Genomic DNA, 3,400 nt, shown 5'->3' on the forward strand with positions numbered 1-3,400 from the left:
CATGCTTTCATTGGTGAAAGAAGTATTCAGGTCCCGTACTTAAGTTTAACAGAAAGTCATGCATGAGAACTCCAGTAAAAATGAATAAGTGTGAGCAGTCCTTTATAGTGTTTTTACATAGGAGTTGTCAGGGCAGCAGGGCGTAATGTGCAGCAGAAATCAATGTTATCTCACATGAAGAAATTGTCATCCATGTTATATTATATTACACTGTATGTGTTTTAGCAGGGCACTGACTGTATATATGTCATATTAAATATTACTGATATTTTATTAATCTTTATGTTTCTGTCATGTTTTGTGTTTTAACAGATGGTCATGAGTGTTTCATTATTTCACTTTGAGTTGCTGCAGTGAAGGGAAATAAGGCCAATAAAAACAGGAGCAACAGTATGCTGTAAAAAACAATAACAACAACAACAACAAACAAAACAATAAAATCTGGTAGCAAGATTGCCAGAAAAAAAAACTGTTATAAAACAGTGGAATACTGTAATGTTTAAACTCTGTAAGAACAATGAAGATAATGGCAAGTATCTGTACAATAATGATCATTTTAGTTGATTTTAGAGAGTAGAACTGTGTCGTTTTTTGTCACATATTACAAAATAACAGATTTTTAATGCAGACATATGTACAGTGTGGGCCTGCGTTTGTTACAGTCAAGATGTAAATTATTACATTTTTTTTTCATTTACTGGATAACATCTGTAATTTTGGGGCTGCAAGGTGGGACGGTGGTTAGCACCGTTGCCTCACAGCAAGAAGGTCGCTGGTTCGCGTCCCGGGATCTTCCTGCGTGGAGTTTACATGTTCTCCCCATGCAGCTTGGGTTCTCTCCAGGTTCTCCGGCTATATTGACACATTATTATCAGTGAAGCATCAGTGTGTCAGCAGCAGGTCACTGTTGGAGCTGCTGCCTGGTTGAGCTACTTTATAATCAGTGTTATATACACGGACAGAAGATAAATCTGAGGGTTCTATACATGAATAATGACACAAAGCTCTCTCTAATCTTAGATTTTTGCTGAGGTATCGGATCAGCGGAACATTTATTAAAATGATGTGAGGCGTTTAAAGGGAAAAACAACATTTGGTGAAGCTGTTAACAACTCAGACAGCTTCTAAAAGCCTGACTTCACACTGCTCCTGGAAGATGTTTGAAACTGGTTCAGTTGTTAACAATGTGTTGTATTTTAAAAGCTTGTGATATTATCAATTGTGGGAATGTTTCACTTGAAAGAAGCTGTGAGATAAATGTAGTGGAGAAGAAATGACAATATTTCCCTTCTAAATGTGGTGGAGTGGAGGTACTGAGTCGCATAGAAGGGAAATACTCAAGTTACGTACATTCACATCACAGCTTCAGGTTCATTACAGGAAAATCTGTTGAACCCATTTATTGTCTAATTATTATTAATATTTATTTTTTTTGCCAGTGTTATTGACTGGAAATAATTACTCTTAAAATAAAAAAAGGAGTCTACTTTAAACAGATGTACCTCTCCCTCACAACACAGCATCTTCTTAGTCTTTGTTCAGGGTGTGTTTGTGTGTAAGATCTGTGTAAAATCAAGTCTGAGTCACTTCCAATGGCCAGTGTGCATATAACCTTTAGGAAACAGTATTAAGAATGGACCTGAACTTTAACTTGTGATTCTGATCATTCCTAAAAGTCAGTTCTGTGTAAAGAAATAAGAAGAAAGAAATAAGAAGCCATACAGGTTGTGCTGTCAACCTTAAAAAAAAAAAGAAAAAGATTTTAATCTGCATTTCCATGAAAAGTTCACATCAAGCATATCTATCTAGAATAGGATGCAATTTATAAATCCCTGTTTGAATTGTTGAGTTCTTGTGTGTTGTAGCTCATATAATGCCTAAACTACCTTTTCTCATTTTGGTACATTCGGTTTACTTTAGGAACAATCACATTCATGTGTGAACATTTGATGGGTCCTGCTGAATCCATCATAGTGTAAATAAAATGTTTTCATGTTGTGCAGGTACTGNACGAGGACAACCAATTTTTAAAATCGATCCGCAGCTTGTCGCTGTTCATTAATCCGGTCCCGTCTTCTGATCAAACGCCGTTTGCACATGGTTTATAATTAGTCATTTTATTATTGACACATTATTGGCTAATGACTTCCAGATCAGTAATAAGTGGGACCATCAGCTGCTGACCCTTCAAAGAAACAGGCCTCCAGAAATGTGTCATACAGGTGGCAATGTGGGGCCACTGAAAACCCTGGTGTGGCACACAAAAAACCAAAAGACATAGAATTCTATTAAGCTGCTGTAGTGTAGAGGATAGATGAAAACTTTGATGGAGGGGTAAGAAGTCACATACTGACTGCTGTTTTTTACAGTACAGTGAAGGTCACTAACTATGAGGTGAACACCGTACAGTTTGGTTATCTGGGTGACCACCGTTTAAAACAGTTCAGAAGAGGAGATGTTGTTGAGTGCTTCAGGCAGAAAATTCAGCCAAAGACAAAAAATCTGTTTATTTAAGATTTCAAAATGAAAAACTTTGTCCATGCACTGCAATATATATATAATTTTTTTTTTAATAATTGTGTAATTTTTCCTTTTATTTTGCAGATTTTTTTCAGTATTATTGAAATAGAAAAAAATAGCAAAAATATTTTTGAATTTACATTTCTAATGTATATTCCAAACAAGCAACTGTGAATAACCACAAAATATAAATATCTTTCAAAAAAAGTGATTTTTTTTTTAAAAACATAAAATTATAAATATATAATAATTTTTCAAATATTTCCTTTTTATTTAATAGATGGAACAGTTAAATTAATTTGTCTTGTTATGTGTTTTAAATGCGAGATATCGACTAGTGGAGTTTGTATGTTCTTCCTGTCAGCGTGGGTTCTCACCTCCCACAGTCATAGACATGTTGAGGTTAACTGTTGTTTCTAAATTGTTCGTAGGTGTGAATGTGAGTGTGCTTGGTTGTCTGTCTCTATGTGAAGCCCTGTGATAGACTGGTGACCTGTCCAGGGTGTATCCTGCCTTGTTCTAAGTCAGCTGGGATAGACTCCACAGTGTGTGTGGCTATAGCTGAACTAACTGAAGCAACCAAAAAAAAAAGAAAAAGAAAAGAACGCTGCTACCAGTTGTCGTATTTTAAGGACTGCACCACACGCATGCGTCCACTCGCACATTAACATCACTGCTGCAAATATCCTGCTGTAAAACAGCAAAATGAGGTTTCCAGGGTGTCTGTGGCCCCTCCATCAGAGGCATCTCTGCTTCTATGTGGCCCCAGACCCTCAGGGGCCTCCAGGCGACTCTACTTCATTGGTTTAACTTAATTAACGGTAGAAATTTGCATCACTGAAGTACATTTTGTTTTATTTAACATCCATCCATTATCTAT

This window comes from Stegastes partitus, unplaced genomic scaffold (assembly GCF_000690725.1).
Source record: "Stegastes partitus isolate 25-593 unplaced genomic scaffold, Stegastes_partitus-1.0.2 Scaffold758, whole genome shotgun sequence".
NCBI classification, from domain to species: Eukaryota; Metazoa; Chordata; class Actinopteri; family Pomacentridae; genus Stegastes; species Stegastes partitus.